This window comes from Stegostoma tigrinum, chromosome X (assembly GCF_030684315.1).
Source record: "Stegostoma tigrinum isolate sSteTig4 chromosome X, sSteTig4.hap1, whole genome shotgun sequence".
Lineage (NCBI taxonomy): Eukaryota > Metazoa > Chordata > Chondrichthyes > Orectolobiformes > Stegostomatidae > Stegostoma > Stegostoma tigrinum.
In genome coordinates this window covers 2,944,028-2,964,845 of record NC_081404.1, presented here as the reverse complement: position 1 = coordinate 2,964,845, position 20,818 = coordinate 2,944,028, and the positions used below count along the sequence as shown (strand labels likewise).

General features: G+C 52.7%; 1 protein-coding gene across 2 annotated transcripts in view; it reads right to left on the bottom strand.

Moving 5' to 3' along the window:
• Positions 1–20,818, bottom strand: part of LOC125448302 (beta-1,4 N-acetylgalactosaminyltransferase 1-like) — a 117,898-nt gene that overhangs the window by 71,265 nt on the left and 25,815 nt on the right. The window lies entirely within an intron of this gene.

Below are 20,818 nucleotides of genomic sequence, written 5' to 3'. Positions count from 1 at the left end.
CATCCAACAAAAAAAATCTATCAATAGCAGCACCTAGGCAAAGGAAGGGAGTTAACGTTTCAGGTTGTGGGCTTTTCAGCAAAACGAACGAGTAACCCACACTATAGGAAGGATGTGATTGGACTGGAGGGGGTGCAGGGGAGATATGCCAGGGTGCAGCCCGGGATGGAGCACTTTAGTGAAGGAGAGGGGCTGGATAAACTCAGGTTGTTATCTATAGAGCAGGGAAAGCTGAGGGGGGACCTGATAGAGGTCTGTGAGGGGCAGGGACAGGCCCTGGAGGTTTAGTGGGAATTTGAGGAAAACTCCTTTCACCCAGTGGGTGGTGCGGGTCTGGAATGCCCTCCTGGGAGGGTAGTGGAGGCAGGAAACCTCACAACCTTATAAAACGTACTTGAATGAGAACTTGGAGACTCATTACAATCAAGGCGATGGGGCCTAGTACAGGAAAGTGGGGCTGGCGTAGATTTAGAGTAGTGTTTGTTGGTGCAGACTTGATGGGCCGAAGGGCCTCTTCTGGCCGGTATGATTCAACATCTGGTTTCCAGCAAGGAGTAGGTGGAGCAAAGATGAAAGAAGAGTCTGTGATAGGGTGAGAGACAAAAGAGAGATAGGACAACATGGAAGTTTATCTTCCAGAGTGAGGGGATAGGACAAGAGTCAAAGAAACAAAAGATGAGCCTGGGGCAGCTGTGCTACTAACTAAAAGGAATATTAGGATAAAAATCTGTTCTCCCTGACATGAAAACATCTCAGCAACTTTACTTCCAATTTCCACCCCTCTCTTGGCATCACTGACACATCCCCGCCATGGCTTCAGTTTCCATTTCTGGCAATACACAAATATCCACTAATTCCCAAACCATATTTGCTCACACTCTGCTTCCTGTAAGGACTCCATTCCCCTCTCCCAGTTTCCCCAACTTTGCTCATTCCATTCTGATGGCGCCACTTTCCATATCAGCACTCCTTACGTATTCTCTCGATCTATCCCCCACAGCAGCCTCTAGAACCTCCTCCAGCCCAATGCCCTCACCAAATATACCTTCCCCCTCCTCTATCAGCATTCTGAAAGGCCTGCACCCTCTAAGGTACTCTGGCCCAATTCTCAGTCATTCCCACCACCTCAGTCATCATGGCCCCTCCCCCACCTTCCCATGCAGAAGGTACAAAACCTGCCCTTTTTTGTTCAGCAAAACCTCGTTTTGGGTCCCGTCAGCAAGTGTGACCCCGAGTTTCCTGCTACCTTTTAATGCTCAATCTTGCTGTCACGCTGACGTCTCTATCCTGGGCCCGCTACACTGGTTCTAGTCAGGGTGGAGGATCAGAACCTCATCTTTCACAGGTTTCTGAACTCACGCTTACCCTCCAACAATTTCAGGTGGTAATCTCGGTGGTTATTTATTTCCTCTTTGTGGAACGCTTCCAATGTTGTTTTTTTTTCATGCTTACTGCACGCCCGTCCCAAGTACATCTTTTATTTCTTTCTTCTACCACAAAACTTCGGCTTCCAGTAAGATGGCAGTTGGTTGGGGCTTCTGAACTTGGGGCTCACCCGCTCCGTCTGTTTTACTTTTTGTTTCCGTTTTTTTATCTTGTTTTCTTTTCCTTTATTTGCCTCTTGTCGAAGGGCTCGAGAGCTTGCTACGATGGCATCAGCAGCGGCAAGTGGGCCTGGCACGGGCTCCTGGCCCCCTGCACGCGGGCTCCCAGCTGTGTGCGAGCAGGCCCGGTGCAGGCTCCTAGGCCTCTGTGCAAGCTCACGGCCCTCTGCACCCAGGCTCCCGGTCCTGTGCATGACCCAGTGTGGGCTCACAGTGACAATTTGGGTGAAGCAATGAGGCAGTCCTAGCGCCACCTCACAACTGCTGCTATGGAGATAACAAGGTGTGGAGCTGGACGAACACAGCAGGCCAAGCAGCATCAGAGGAGCAGGAAAGTTTGACGTTTCGGGCCTAGCCCCTTCTTCAGAAACGGGGGAGGGGAAGAGGGTTCTGAAATAAATAGGGAGAGGGGGGAGGCAGACACAAGATGGATAGAGGAGAAGATAGGTGGAGAGGAGACAGATAGGTCAAAGAGGCGGGGATGGAGCCAGTGGAGGTGAGTGTAGGTGGGGAGGTAGGGAGGGGATAGGTCAGTTCGGGGAGGACGGACAGGTCAAGGGGGCGGGATGAGGTTAGTATGTGGAAATGGAGGTGCGGCTTGAGATGGGAGGAGGGGATAGGTGAGAGGAAGAACAGGTTAGGGAGGCAGGGATGAACTGGGCTGGTTTTGGGATGCGGTGGGGGAAGGGGAGATTTTGAAGCTGGTGAAGTCCGCATTGATAACATTGGGCTGCAGGGTTCCCAAGCGGAATATGAGATGCTGTTCCTGCAACCTTCGGGTGGCATCATTGTGGCACTGCAGGAGGCCCAGGATAGTCATGTCGTCTGCGGAATGGGAGGGGGAGTTAAAATGGTTCACGACTGGGAGGTGCAGTTGTTTATTGCGAACCGAGTGGAGGTGTTCTGCAAAGCGGTCCCCAAGCCTCCGCTCCCAGTGACGTCTGTGTCCAATGCAGACTCACGGAGGCAGCAGTGGTGGCGAGTTTGGGCCCAGTACAGATTCCCTTGGTATAGGAAGGATATTATTACTAAGCCGGAGAGGGTTCAGAAGAGATTTACCAGGATGTTGCCAGGAATGGAGGGTTTGAGTTATTAAAAAAGAAGAGGTAGAATAAGCTGGGACTTTTTTCCATTGGAGTGTACGAGGTTGAGGGGTGACCTTATAGCGGTTTATAAAATCAAAATGGGTATGGATAAGGTGAATGACAGGTATCTTTACCTACAGTGGGGAATTTCAAGACTCGGGGGGCATATTTTCAAGGCAAGAGGAGAAAGATTTTACAAAAGACATGAGGAGCAACTTTTTTTTAAAGCAGAGTGGTTTGCACGTGGAATGAGCATCCAGAGGAAGTGGTGGACGCAGGTACAGTTACAACGTTTAAAAGATATTTAGATAATTACACGAATAAGAAAGGTTTGGCGGGATATTGGCTAAACACAGGCAGGTGGGACTAGTTTAGATTGGGATTCTGTTCAGCATGAACTGGTTGGGCCGAAGGGTCCGTTTCCATGAAGATGTGGAGGTGTTGGTCTTGGACTGGGGTGGACAAAGTTAGAGGCCACATGACACCAGGTTATAGTCCAACAGGTTTATTTGAAATCACAGGCTTTCACAGCACTGCCCCTTCATTGGGTCATTTTGTCACTTCTCCTGACAAAGGAGCAGCGCTTCGAAAGCCTGTGATTGCAAATAAACCTGTCGGGCTATGACCTGGTGTCATGTGGCTTCTGGCTCCATAAATCAAAATATTGTCTCATATGTCCAGGTTGCATGGTATTGATACATCTCCTGCTGAGACCCATCACCTGAAATACTCCCTTTGGGACTGAGTCCCACATTCTCCTAACTTACTTCTAAATTCCTGATTGGATTCCTTGGTGACTCCCTTATTGATGGCCTCGACTTCTGCCTTACCCCAAGAGAGGAAACACTATTAGTTCAACCATAACCTTTCATCATAAATACCTTGTATTAGGCCACCTTGAGCCAATAAGACCATCAGACATAGGAGCAGAAATTAGGCCATTCAGCCCATCGAGTCTGCTCTGCTATTCAACCATGGCTAACAAATTTCCCAACCCCTTTCTCCCTTGATCCCCCGACAATCAAGAACTGATCTATCTCCGTCTGAAATATGGCAGTGAATTCCATAGATTCACCACTCACTGGATGAAGAAGTTTCTCCTTATCTCCGTTCTAAAAGGTCTTCCCTTTACTCTAAGGCTGTGCCCTCAGGTTCTAGTCTCTCCTATCAATGGAAGCATCTTCCCAACATCCACTCTGTCCAGGCCACTCAGTATTCTGTAAGTTTCAATTAGATCCCGCACCCCCCCCCCCCCCAACCCCGCCATCCTTCTAAACTCCAATGAGTGTAGTCCCAGAGTCCTCAAACGTTCCTCATATGTTAAGCTTTCCATTCCCGGGACTGTTCTCGTGAACCTCCTCTGAACCCACTCCAGGGCCACCAGTTGCTTAACCCTTGTTCAATCCCTTCCTGATGGGAAAACCCACACCTTTCTGGTCTCATCCTTGGAAACCTTGCCTCCATCCTTGCCAATGTCTCCCATATGCTTTTATTTCATGTGGAGACCAAAACCACAATGCCAGAAAGTGTGGTCTCATGGAGGGCTGATACATGTTAAGAATAGCTTCTTGACTTTTCATTTCTGTCCTTCTAGAAGTATTACCTAGTGTCTGGTTTGCTTGTGTCTTCACAGTTTTGCTAACTCATGGCAAAGCTTTGAGAGATTGGCGGATTTGTTACCCAGAGCCCCTCCAAGGCTTAGCACTGCAAGTAATGTCTGGCTTCCCTGTTCTTCCTACTAAAAATCCACTTCATTTGCCAATCTCTTGCCTATTGGTCATAGAATCAAAGAGCTGTACAGCATGGAAATAGACCCCTCAGCCCAACTTGTCCATGCTAACCAGGTATCCTAAATTAGTCTAGTCCCATTTGCCAGCATTTGGCCCATATCCCTCTAAACCCTTCCTATTCATATACACATCCAGATGCCTTTTAAATGTTGTAATTGTACCAGCCTGCACCACTTCCTCTGGCAGCTCATTCCACCACCCTCTGTGAAAAAGATGCCCCTTAGGTCCCTTTTATATCTCTCCCCTCTCACCTTAAACCTACACCCCTCTAGTTTTGACCTCCCCCACCCTGGGGAAAAGATCTTGGCTATTCACCCTATCCATGCCCCTCATGATTTTATAAACCTCTATAAGGTCACCCCTCAGCCTCTGACACTCCAGGGAAAAAAGTCCCAGCCTATTCAGCATCTCCCTGTAGCTCAAACCCTCCAAACCCAGCAACATCCTTGTAAATAATAAAATGTGAGGCTGGATGAACACAGCAGGCCCAGCAGCATCTCAGGAGCACTCCTGAGATGCTGCTTGGCCTGCTGTGTTCATCCAGCCTCACATTTTATTATCTTGGATTCTCCAGCATCTGCAGTTCCCATTATCACTGATACAACATCCTTGTAAATTTTTTCCGAACCCTTTCTGCAAACTGATTAATGTCTTCCTGTGCAGTTCTCCTCAGCATTAGCTATCACCTACAATTTGATATCATCTGCCAATTTAGAAATTGTGCTTTCCATTGCAAAGGCCAGTTATTAACATCATGTTGATATATACTGAGCATCCCTTAATAACCCTCTTCGCATCAGTGCCTTCCTTCACTTATTGATCTGCCTCTAAAGTGTTTTCATATCTTGTTTTATATTTCTGAATAATTTAATCCCATAACTTCCCTTGGTTTTCTGAATGTTTGCCATCTCACGGAATCTTGAGTCTTGTTTTTGTTCCTACTCTCCTCTCTTTATTACATATTCAATGTTTGCCCCTCTCTTAACCCTAGGGTCATTTTCATCTCTCTTCATCCACGGAATTGCAAGTGTTTCATTTGTTACCTTTTAGCATCAAATCTATTTTCCCGCATTCTGTTAAACGGCGTCTTCAATTTTTCCCATTGTCTTCTACAGTCGTTTCCTGATAGTGGTACCCATTTTACTGTCCAAAGTCCTACCCTCTGCCCCAGAAATTCAACTTTTGCTCAATCTACTAACTTGACTTTCATCGCACTTCTATTGTTCTCAACCATCATTATGTTATGGTCACTATTACCCACATGTTCTCCCACTTTTGCTTCTTTTATCTGGTCTGGTCCATTCCCCATTATGTGACTGAATGTTGAACTTTCCCCTCTTGGGCTTTTTTACATAGCAGGTTGGAAAAGAGTTCTGTGCATCTTTTGGGAACTCACTTATCCCATGTACCTACCCCTTCAGTCTCATTAACATCAGTGTAGTTGATAATTGCCCCAATGATTATTGAGTAAAACAGAGGTACATTCTCTAACTTATTGACATTTTTCTTCCTGCCATTCCCTTCCACCATTATCTCATCTATAGGCTTCATCCATCAGTGTGATTAATCCTTTATTGTCTCTCTTAGGTCAATTCAAGCTTGTTTTGCTCATTTTTACTGCTGCCAGCATGTTATTCCTCATAAGCACAAATATTCCACTTCCCTCTACTTCCACTCCCTACCATTTCTAAGCTTCTTCTATTCTGCAATACAAGAATTATATATTATTGTAATATTATCATTTGCTAGATTTTGAACTTGTGGCATGTGGGTTTTGGTCTGCGCAGATTGAGGGGGTTTAATGCTCAAGTTGTCAGTATTTTAAATTTCCAAAGAAGGAAGCCAAAACATTAATTCTGTTTCTCTCTCCATAGATGCTGCCAGACCGGCTGGGTTTCTGCACAATTTAGAATTATCCAACCCCTGCAGTGCAGAAAGAGGCCATTCGGCCCACCGAGTCCATACCGACACGCCTACAAGCATCCCATCTAGACCCATCCCTGCAACACTGCATTTCCCATGGCTAATCCACCTGGTCTGCACACCCCTGAACACTGCGGACAATTTAGCATGGCCAATCCACCCTAACCTGCACATCTTTGGGCTCTGGGAGCAAACCCACACAGACAGGAGAGCCCATGCAACCTCCGCACAGACAGTTGCCCGAGGGTAGGATTGAACCCAAGCCCTCAGCGCTGTGAGGCAGCAGTGCTAACCAGTGAGCCACCATGCTTACCTATCTTCTGTTTTGCTTCATATTTCCTTCAACTGCATTCACAGATTTTTTTTGTTGTTTTTAAACAAGTACAAAAGAGAGAGACTTCCCAGGAGAATAATTGAAAGCATTCACAGAGTAAGAGTTTGGCAATTGGAGAGATTATCAATGAGAAGCAATAACATTACAGGGCCTCGTGGTTATTTTCTAAAGCTCTCTGAAAGACACTCAGATGGACATCCCAGTCCATCAGCATCAACCGTGTCACTGGATGGAGTCATAAAGACGTAAAGGTCAGATCTCAAACCATGACAAGACAGTGCAGGAAGGAGTTGAGTCCATAACAGCTTGGTGTAAAGATAACAATCTCTCCCACAACATCAGCAAAGCGAAGCATCTGGACATTGAAGCAGAGTGGAGCACAATGGAGCTGAGGTAGAGACGGATGAGAGCCTTAAGTCCCTGGGAGTGGTGGTCACCAACAAACAGTCCTGGTCTATCCACGTCAATGCAACATTCAAAAAAAAACCAAACATCTCTACTTCCTCAGTAGGCTAAGGAAATTCAGCATGTCCACACAGATGCTTACCAGCTTTTACAGATGCCCCAGAGAAAGCATTCTACCTGGGTGCATCACGGCTTGGTGCGGCAACTGCTCTGCCCAGGACCGTAAGAAACTACAGACAGTTGTGAACACAGCCCAGACCATCACACAAACCGACCTTCCATCCATCAAATCCGTCTACACTTCCCACTGCCTCAGGAAAACAGCCAACATCAAAGACCCCTCCCACCCTGATTATACTCTCTTCCACCAGGCAGAAGATAAAGAAGTGTTTATACAGACGTACCAACAGATTTAAGGACAGCTTCTTCCCTGATGTTCTCAGGCTTTTGAATAAACCTCCCAAACATTAAGGCTGGTCTCTCTCTTTCTCTGCACTTTCTCTGTGGTTGTAACACTGTAGTCTGTGCTCGGTTCTGCTACCCTGATGCACTTTGTATGGTACAAGCTGCCTGTATAGCATGCAAAACAACACTTTTCACTGTATCTCGGTACACGCGACAACAATAAAGCAATCAATCAATCTTTTTCCTTCTAGATGGAAGTGGTTGTGGGTTTGGAAGGTGCTGTCTAAGGATCTTCCGTGAATCTCTGCAGTACATCCTGTAGATGGTACACACTGCTGCTACTGAGTGTCAGTGGTGGAGGGAGTGGGATGTTTGTGGATATGGTGCCAGTCAAGCGGGGGCTGCTTTGTCTTGGATCGTGTCAAGCTTCTCGAGTGCTGCTGGAGCCAGCTACACAGGGAATTCCCAGCACCTTGTGAATACCTTACCCCAGCATTCCAGAGATTGTTTTGTACTGAATCCAAATTGTGCCATCTGCATGGTAGGGATGTGAACCCGACTGCCTAGAACATTAACCTGGGGTTTTGAATAATCGGCTGGTAACATTACCACTACAGCACCATGTCTAACATCTTCATTGAGGTTTCTCTAACCAAAGGCTGGTCCAAGCCACAGTGCCACAGGTAGGGCGCAGAGGCTGGTGCCAGTTTCACCCGAGCATCGAACCCAGTGTTATTTGGTGCCCAACCTAACAGCCCCCTCGCCCTCCATATTCCCACTTTAACAAGCATGAAGGTTTGATGTGGAGAGCCTCCAATGTCATTGGAGCAGGAATTTCTCCCACTCTTACCACCTGCCATCTGCGGGTGTTGGAAAGGTTTGCAAGCTGATGCCAACCTGCTTGGCCACTTTGCAAACGCACCACCCCAGGTCATTAAATTCTGGAGCTGAACTCGAACCCAGAGCTCGAGGCACACTGCCACTGCGCCATGAGAACTCCAGAAATGAACAGTCCAATAATAGAGGACTAACTGCAGCTTTGTATAACTAAACTGATGCCTTGTAACTCTTGTTTCAACTCCTCTGAAATAAAAACGAGTATTCCAATAAGCTACGAAAAAATTACATTTTTTTCTCCCCTCCCTTCCCAGAGATTAGTGATTTGGTCAATACAGACTTGTAATTGACATAAATTAATTCATTTCCAAATGATACACATTCTTTGCTTCTCAACGTTAGCAAATATTCTGATCAGTCTTTTCTTCGAGCCATAGTAGATTGTCAATTTCGACTTGATCCCCGGGTACAGAGAGGTTAGTCAATAATTTACGGGTACGATGGCATTTGGAAATAACAGAAAGGCTTTTTGTTTATGCTGTTTGTAGACAAACAGTCAAAGCTCACAGGCCGCTGCAGTAATGCTCTGCAGGAACCTCTGGTGCTTTTGGGGCCAGGTTGTGCTTCTGAGATGAAACTGATCTGTTTAGTTTCTCTCTCACTCACACACACACACACACACACACACACACACACACGCCAACACAATCACTCACACACACCCCAACACTCTCCATCTCACACACACACACACGCCAACACTCTCCCTCACATACCCACCCCAAAACTCTCCCTCACACACACACACCCCCACACACACACACACAAAGCCAACACTCTCCCTCACACACACACCCCAACACTCTCTCAACACTCTCTCTCACAAACACACACGCACACCCCAACACACACACCCAAACACACACACACACAAACACAAACACACACACACACCCCAACTCTCTCCCTCACACACGCACACACCCCAACACTCTCTCATAAACACACACACACACCCCAACACTCTCCCTCAAGACACACACACGCCAACACTCTCCCACACACACTACCCAACACTCTCCCACACACACAGCCCAACACACACACACACCCCAAACACTCTCCCACACACACACACACACACACCCCAACTCTCTCCCTCACACACACACATACACATGCCAACACTCTCTCACAAACACACACACACACACACGCACACACCCCAACACTCTCCCTCACACACAATCACACCCCAACACTCTCCCACACACACTACCCAACACTCTCCAACACACACACAGCCCAACACACTCACACACACACACACACACAGACGCCACTCTCCCTCACACACACACCCCAACACTCTCCCACACACACACACACACACACACCAACATTCTACCACACACACGCCAACACACTCCCTCACACACACACACACACACACACGCCAACACTCTCCCTCACAGACACACAGATGCCAACACTCTCCCTCACACACACACACCCCAACACTCTCCCTCACACACACACACAAACACACAAAGCCAACACTCTCCCTCACACACACACCAACAGTCTCTCACAAACACACACACACACACACACAAAGCCAACACTCTCCCTCACACACACACCCCAACACTCTCACACACACACACACCCCAACACTCTCTCACAAACACACACGCACACCCCAACACACACACACACCCCAACTCTCTCCCTCACACACGCACACACCCCAACACTCTCTCATAAACACACACACCCCAACACACACACACCCAAACACTCTCCCACACACACACACACACACACACCCCAACACTCTCCCTCACAGACACACACACGCCAACACTCTCCCACACACACTACCCAACACTCTCCCACACACACACACACACAGACGCCACTCTCCCTCACACACACACACACACCCCAACTCTCTCCCTCACACACACACACACACACACACACACACACACACACACACCCCAACACTCTCCCTCACACACACACACACACACCCCAACACTCTCCCTCACAGACACACACACGCCAACACTCTCCCACACACACTACCCAACACTCTCCCACACACACACACACACAGACGCCACTCTCCCTCACACACACACACACACACACACCCCAACTCTCTCCCTCACACACACACACACACACACACACACACACACCCCAACACTCTCCCACACACACACACACCCAAACCCTCTCCCACACACACACACACCCCCCAACACTCTCCCACACACACACCCCCCAACACTCTCCCACACACACACCCCCCAACACTCTCCCACACACACACACACACACACACCCCAACAGTCTCCCACACACACACACACACCCCCCAACAGTCTCTCCCACACACACACACACCCCCCAACAGTCTCTCCCACACACACACACACCCCCCAACAGTCTCCAACACACACACACACCCCCAACACTCTCCCACACACACACACACACACCCCAACACTCTCCCACACACAGACACACACACCCCAACACTCTCCCACACACACACCCCAACACTCTCCCACACACACACACCCCAACACTCTCCCACACACACACACCCCAACACTCTCCCACACACACACACACGCCAATACTCTCCCACACACACACACACCCCCCAACACTCTCCCACACACACACACACACACACCCCAACAGTCTCCCACACACACACAAACCCCCCAACAGTCTCCCACACACACACACACACCCTACTCAACCACACACACACACCCCAACACTCTCCCCCACACACGCACACACACACACCCCCACACTCTCCCACACACACACCCGCCAACACTCTCCCACACACACACCCGCCAACACTCATCCACACACACACCCCCCAACACTCATCCACACACACACACCCCCACACTCATCCACACACACACAACCCCACACTCTCCCACACACACACCCCCACACTCTCCCACACACACACCCCCAACACTCTCCCACACACACACCCCCCAACACTCATCCACACACACACCCCCCAACACTCATCCACACACACACCCCCCAACACTCATCCACACACACACACCCCCACACTCTCCCACACACACCCCCCCACACTCTCCCACACACACCCCCCCACACTCTCCCACACACACACCCCCCAACACTCATCCACACACACACCCCCCAACACTCATCCACACACACACCCCCCAACACTCTCCAACACACACACACACCCCCCAACACTCTCCCACACACACACACACACACACCCCAACACTCTCCCACACACAGACACACACACCCCAACACTCTCCCACACACATACACCCCAACACTCTCCCACACACACACATCCCAACACTCTCCCACACACACACATCCCAACACTCTCCCACACACACACACACACACCAATACTCTCCCACACACACACACACACACCCCAACACTCTCCCACACACACACACACACCCCAACACTCTCCCACACACACAAACCCCACTCTCCCACACACACACACACACACCCCAAAACTCTCCCACACACACACACACCCCAACACTCTCCCACACACACACACACACACACCCCAACACTCTCCCACACACACACCCCCCAACACTCTCCCACACACACACCCCCCAACACTCTCCCACACACACACACACCCCAAAACTCTCCCTCACACACACACACCCCAACACTCTCCCACACACAGACACACACACACACCCCAACACTCTCCCACACACACAAACCCCACCACTCTCCCACACACACACACCCCACTCTCCCACACACACACACACCCCAACACTCTCCCTACCACACACACACACACACATACACACACCCCAACACTCTCCCACACACACACCCCAACACTCTCCCACACACACACACACACACACACACCCCAACACTCTCCCACTCTCCCACACACACACACCCCAACACGCTCCCACACACACAACAATCTCCCACACACACACACACACCCCAACACACTCCCACACACACACACACTCCCCAACACTCTCCCACACACAGACACACACCCCAACACTCTCCCACACACACACCCCAACACTCTCCCACACACACACCCCAACACACTGCCACACACACACACCAACACACTCCCACACACACACACCAACACACTCCCACACACACACACCAACACTCTCCCACACACACACACCAACACTCTCCCACACACACACACACCCCAACACTCTCCCACACACACCCCAACACTCTCCCACACACACCCCAACACTCTCCCACACACACCCCAACACTCTCCCACACACACACCCCAACACACTCCCACACACACACCCCAACACACTCCCACACACACCCCAACACTCTCCCACACACACACCCCAACACTCTCCCACACACACACCCCAACACACTCCCACACACACACCCCAACACACTCCCACACACACACACACCCCAACCCTCTCCCACACACACACACCCCAACACTCTCCCACACACACACACACCCCAACACTCTCCCACACACACACCCCCCAACACTCTCCCACACACACACCCCCCAACACTCTCCCACACACACACCCCCCAACACTCTCCCACACACACACCCCCCAACACTCTCCCACACACGCACCCCCCAACACTCTCCCACACACGCACCCCCCAACACTCTCCCACACACACACAAACACACACACCCCAACAGTCTCCCACAGACACACACACCCCAACAGTCTCCCACACACACAGACACACACGCTACTCAACCACACACACACACACCCCAACACTCTCCCCCACACACGCACACACACACACCCCCACACTCTCCCACACACACCCCCCCACACTCTCCCACACACACACACACACCCCAACACTCTCCCACACACACACACACACCCCAACACTCTCCCACACACAGACACACACACCCCAACACTCTCCCACACACACAACCCAACACTCTCCCACACACACACCCCAACACTCTCCCACACACACACCCCAACACTCTCCCACACACAGACACACACACCCCAACACTCTCCCACACACACACCCCAACACTCTCCCACACACACACACCCCCCAACACTCTCCCACACACACACACACCCCAACACTCTCCCACACACACACACACCCCAACACTCTCCCACACACACACACACCCCAATACTCTCCCACACACACACACACACACCCCAACACTCTCCCACACACACACACACCCCAACACTCTCCCACACACACACACCCCACCACTCTCCCACACACACACACACACCCCACTCTCCCACAGACACACACACACCCCAACACTCTCCCTCCCACAAACACACACACACACACACACCCCAACACTCTCCCACACACACACACCCCACTCTCCCACACACACACACCCCAACACGCTCCCACACACACCCCAACACTCTCCCACACACACCCCAACACTCTCCCACACACACACACACACACCCCAACACTCTCCCACACACAGACACACACACCCCAACACTCTCCCACACACACACACCCCACCACTCTCCCACACACACACACCCCACCACTCTCCCACACACACACACACACCCCAACACACACCCCAACACTCTCCCACACACACACACCCCACTCTCCCACACACACACACCCCAACACGCTCCCCAACACACGCACACACACACACCCCCAACACTCTCCCACACACACACACCCCCCAACACTCTCCCACACACACACCCCCCAACACTCTCCCACACACACACACACACACACCCTACTCAACCACACACACAAACCCCAACACTCTCCCCAACACACGCACACACACACACCCCCAACACTCTCCCCCACACACACACCCCCCAACACTCTCCCACACACACACCCCCCAACACTCTCCCACACACACACCCCCCAACACTCTCCCACACACACACACACACACGCCAATACTCTCCCACACACACAAACCCCACTCTCCCACACACACACACACACACCCCAAAACTCTCCCCCACACACACACCCCCCAACACTCTCCCACACACACACACCCCACCACTCTCCCACACACACACACACACCCCAACACTCTCCCACACACACACACCCCAACACTCTCCCACACACACACACCCCACTCTCCCACACACACACACCCCAACACGCTCCCACACACACCCCAACACGCTCCCACACACACCCCAACACGCTCCCACACACACCCCAACACGCTCCCACACACACACACACCCCAACACTCTCCCACACACAGACTCACACACCCCAACACTCTCCCACACACACACCCCCCAACACTCTCCCACACACACACCCCCCAACACTCTCCCACACACACACCCCCCAACACTCTCCCACACACACACCCCCCACCACTCTCCCACACACACACCCCCCACCACTCTCCTACACACACACCCCCCACCACTCTCCTACACACACACCCCCCACCACTCTCCCACACACACACCCCCCAACACTCTCACACACACACACACACACACACACACCCCAACAGTCTCCCACACACACACACACACACCCCAACATCTCCCACACACACACACACACCCTACTCAACCACACACACACACACCCCAACACTCTCCCCCACACACGCACACACACACACCCCCACACTCACCCACACACACACCCCCCAACACTCTCCCACACACACACACACCCCCCAACACTCTCCCACACACACACACACACACACACACACACCCCAACACTCTCCCACACACAGACACACATACCCAAACACTCTCCCACACACACACCCCAACACTCTCCCACACACACACACAAACCCCACTCTCACACACACACACCCCACCACTCTCCCACACACACACACCCCACTCTCCCACACACACACACCCCAACACGCTCCCACACACACCCCAACACGCTCCCACACACACCCCAACACTCTCCCACACACACACACACACACACACACCCCACTCTCACACACACACACACACCCCAACACTCTCCCACACACACACACACACCCCAACACTCTCCCACACACACACACAACCCAACACTCTCCCACACACACACACAACCCAACACTCTCCCACACGCACACACCCCAACACTCTCCCACACACACACACCCCAACACTCTCCCACACACACACACCCCAACACTCTCCCACACACACACACACACACAACCCAACAATCTCCCACACACACACACACCCCAACACTCTCCCACACACACACACCCCACTCTCCCACACACACACACCCCACTCTCCCACACACACACACCCCACTCTCCCACACACACACACCCCAACACGCTCCCACACACACACCCCCCAACACTCTCCCACACACACACACAAACCCCACTCTCACACACACACACCCCACCACTCTCCCACACACACACACCCCACTCTCCCACACACACACACCCCAACACGCTCCCACACACACCCCAACACGCTCCCACACACACCCCAACACTCTCCCACACACACACACACACACACCCCACTCTCCCACACACACACACACACCCCAACACTCTCCCACACACACACACACACCCCAACACTCTCCCACACACACACACACACACAGACACACCCCAACACTCTCCCACACACACACACAACCCAACACTCTCCCACACGCACACACCCCAACACTCTCCCACACACACACACCCCAACACTCTCCCACACACACACACACACACAACCCAACAATCTCCCACACACACACACACCCCAACACTCTCCCACACACACACACCCCACTCTCCCACACACACACACCCCAACACGCTCCCACACACACACCCCCCAACACTCTCCCACACACACACACAAACCCCACTCTCACACACACACACCCCACCACTCTCCCACACACACACACCCCACTCTCCCACACACACACACCCCAACACGCTCCCACACACACCCCAACACGCTCCCACACGCACCCCAACACGCTCCCACACGCACCCCAACACGCTCCCACACGCACCCCAACACGCTCCCACACACACACACACACACCCCACTCTCACACACACACACACACCCCAACACTCTCCCACACACACACACACACCCCTACACTCTCCCACACACACACACACACCCCAACACTCTCCCACACACACACACCCCAACACTCTCCCACACACACACACACACCAACACTCTCCCACACACACACACACACCAACACTCTCCCACACACACACACACACACACACACACCCCAACACTCTCCCACACACACAGACACACCCCAACACTCTCCCACACGCACACACCCCAACACTCTCCCACACGCACACCCCCCAACACTCTCCCACACGCACACACACACACAACCCAACAATCTCCCACACACACACCCCCCACACTCTCCCACACACACACCCCCCAACACTCTCCCACACACACACCCCCAACACTCTCCCACACACACACACACCCCAACACACTCCCACACACACACACACCAACACACTCCCACATACACACACACACACCCCAACACTCTCCCACACACACACCCCAACACTCTCCCACACACACACACACACACACCCCAACACTCTCCCACACACACACACACACCCCCGAACACTCTCCCACACACACACACACACCCCCAACACTCTCCCACACACACACACACACACACACACACACACACACACACACCACTCTCCCAAACACACACACCCCAACACGCTCCCACACACACCCCAACACTCTCCCACACACACACACCCCAACACGCTCCCACACACACCCCAACACTCTCCCACACACACACACACACCCCAACACTCTCCCACACACACACACACCCCAACACACTCCCACACACACACAAACACAACCCAACACTCTCCCACACACACACCCCAACACACTCCCACACACACACACACACAACCCAACACTCTCCCACACACAGACACACACACCCCAATACTCTCCCACACACAAACCCCAACACTCTCCCACACACACACCCCCCAACACTCTCCCACACACACACCCCCCAACACTCTCCCACACACACACCCCCCAACACTCTCCCACACACACACCCCCCAACACTCTCCCACACACACACACACCCTAACACTCTCCCACACACACACACACCCCAACACTCTCCCCCCCACACACACCCCACTCTCCCACACACACACACCCCAACACGCTCCCACACACACACCCCCCAACACTCTCCCACACACACACCCCCCAACACTCTCCCACACACACACACACCCCAAAACTCTCCCTCACACACACATACCCCAACACTCTCCCACACACAGACACACACACACACCCCAACACTCTCCCACACACACAAACCCCACCACTCTCCCACACACACACACACACCCCACTCTCCCACACACACACACACCCCAACACTCTCCCTACCACACACACACACACACACACACCCTAACACTCTCCCACACACACACCCCAACACTCTCCCACACACACACACACACACACACACACCCCAACACTCTCCCACTCTCCCACACACACACACCCCAACACGCTCCCACACACACAACAATCTCCCACACACACACACACACCCCAACACACTCCCACACACACACACACTCCCCAACACTCTCCCACACACAGACACACACCCCAACACTCTCCCACACACACACCCCAACACTCTCCCACACACACACCCCAACACACTCCCACACACACACACCAACACTCTCCCACACACACACACCAACACTCTCCCACACACACACACCAACACTCTCCCACACACACACACACCCCAACACTCTCCCTCCCACACACACACACACACACACACACACACACACACACACACACACACCCCAACACTCTCCCACACACACACCCCAACACTCTCCCACACACACACCCCAACACTCTCCCACACACACACACACACACACCCCACTCTCCCACACACACTCCCCACCACGCTCCCACACACACCCCAACACTCTCCCACACACACACACACCCCAACACTCTGCCACACACACACACCAACACTCTCCCACACACACACACACACCCCAACACACACACACACCCCAACACACACACACACCCCAACGCTCTCACACACACACACACACACCCCAACCCACTCCCACACACACACACCCCAACCCTCTCCCACACACACACACCCCAACCCTCTCCCACACACACACACCCCAACACTCTCCCACACACACACACACACCCCAACACTCTCCCACACACACACACACCCCAACACTCTCCCACACACACACACACCCCCCAACACTCTCCCACACACACACCCCCCAACACTCTCCCACACACACACCCCCCAACACTCTCCCACACACACACCCCCCAACACTCTCCCACACACACACCCCCCAACACTCTCCCACACACACACACACACACACACACACACCCCAACAGTCTCCCACACACACACACACACCCTACTCAACCACACACACACACACACCCCAACACTCTCCCCCACACACGCACACACACACACCTCCAACACTCTCCCACACACACACCCCCCAACACTCTCCCAAACACACACCCCCCAACACTCTCCCACACACACACACACCCCAACACTCTCCCACACACACACACACACCCCAACACTCTCCCACACACACACCCCCCAACACTCTCCCACACACACACACACCCCAAAACTCTCCCACACACACACACACCCCAAAACTCTCCCACACACACACACACACCCCAACACTCTCCCACACACACACACACACACACCCCAACACTCTCCCACACACACACACACACCCCAACACTCTCCCACACACACACCCCCCAACACTCTCCCACACACACACACACCCCAAAACTCTCCCACACACACACACACCCCAAAACTCTCCCACACACACACACACACACACACCAACACTCTCCCACACACACACCACCACTCTCCCACACACACACACACACCCCACTCGCCCACACACACACACACACCCCAACACTCTCCCTACCACACACACACACACACACACCCCAACACTCTCCCACACACACACACCCCACTCTCCCACACACACACACCCCAACACGCTCCCACACACACCCCAACACGCTCCCACACACACCCCAACACGCTCCCACACACACACACACCCCAACACGCTCCCACTCTCCCACACACACACACCCCAACACGCTCCCACACACACAACAATCTCCCACACACACACACACACCCCAACACTCTCCCACACACAGACACACACCCCAACACTCTCCCACACACACACCCCAACACTCTCCCACACACACACCCCAACACTCTCCCACACACACACACCAACACTCTCCCACACACACACACACCCCAACACTCTCCCACACACACACACCAACACTCTCCCACACACACACACACCCCAACACTCTCCCTCCCACACACACACACACACACACACACACACACACACACCCCAACACTCTCCCACACACACACCCCAACACTCTCCCACACACACACCCCAACACTCTCCCACACACACACACACCCCAACACTCTGCCACACACACACACCAACACTCTGCCACACACACACCCCAACACTCTCCCACACACACACACACACCCCAACACACACACACACCCCAACACACACACACACCCCAACGCTCTCACACACACACACACACACCCCAACCCACTCCCACACACACACACCCCAACCCTCTCCCACACACACACACCCCAACACTCTCCCACACACACACACACACCCCAACACTCTCCCACACACACACACACCCCCCAACACTCTCCCACACACACACCCCCCAACACTCTCCCACACACACACCCCCCAACACTCTCCCACACACACACCCCCCAACACTCTCCCACACACACACACACACACACACACACACACCCCAACAGTCTCCCACACACACACACACGCCGCAACAGTCTCCCACACACACACACACACCCCAACACTCTCCCCCACACACGCACACACACACACCTCCAACACTCTCCCACACACACACCCCCCAACACTCTCCCAAACACACACCCCCCAACACTCTCCCACACACACACACACCCCAACACTCTCCCACACACACACACACACCCCAACACTCTCCCACACACACACCCCCCAACACTCTCCCACACACACACCCCAAAACTCTCCCACACACACACACACCCCAAAACTCTCCCACACACACACACACCCCAAAACTCTCCCACACACACACACACACCCCAACACTCTCCCACACACAC